This window comes from Chiloscyllium punctatum, chromosome 3, assembly GCF_047496795.1.
Source record: "Chiloscyllium punctatum isolate Juve2018m chromosome 3, sChiPun1.3, whole genome shotgun sequence".
Taxonomy (NCBI): Eukaryota; Metazoa; Chordata; class Chondrichthyes; order Orectolobiformes; family Hemiscylliidae; genus Chiloscyllium; species Chiloscyllium punctatum.
Window position 1 is genome coordinate 4,890,980 of NC_092741.1, and position 739 is coordinate 4,891,718.

Below are 739 nucleotides of genomic sequence, written 5' to 3' on the forward strand. Positions count from 1 at the left end.
ACTGACCCTCCGACATTGCAGCACTCCCTCAGCACTGACCCTGTGACAGTGTGACACTCTCTCAGTACTGACCCTCTGACAGTGTGACACACCCTCAGCACTGACCCTGTGACAGTGTGACACTCCCTCAGCACTGACCCTCCGACAGTGTGACACACCCTCAGTACTGACCCACTGACAGTGTGACACTCCCTCAGCACCTGACCCTCTGACAGTGTGACACTCCCTCAGCACTGACCCTCTGACAGTGTGGCACTACCTCAGTACTGACCCTCTGACAGTGCGGCACTCCCTCAGTACTGACCGTCTGACAGTGTGACACTCTCTCAGTACTGACCCTGTGACAGTGCGGCACTCCCTCAGTACTGACCCTCTGACAGTGCGGCACTCCCTCAGTACTGACCCTCTGACAGTGTGACACTCCCTCAGTACTGACCGTCTGACAGTGTGGCACTCCCTCAGTACTGACCCTCTGACAGTGCGGCACTCCCTCATTACCGACCCTCTGACAGTGCGGCACTCCCTCAGTACTGACCCTCTGAGAGTGTGACACTCCCTCAGTACTGACCCTCTGACAGTGCGGCACTCCCTCATTACCGACCTCTGACAGTGTGACACTCCCTCAGTACTGACCCACTGACAGTGCGGCACTCCCTCAGTACTGACCTTCCGACAGTGCAGCACTCCCCTCAGTACTGAGCCTCTGACAGTGCGGCACTCCCTCAGTACTGAACGTAGA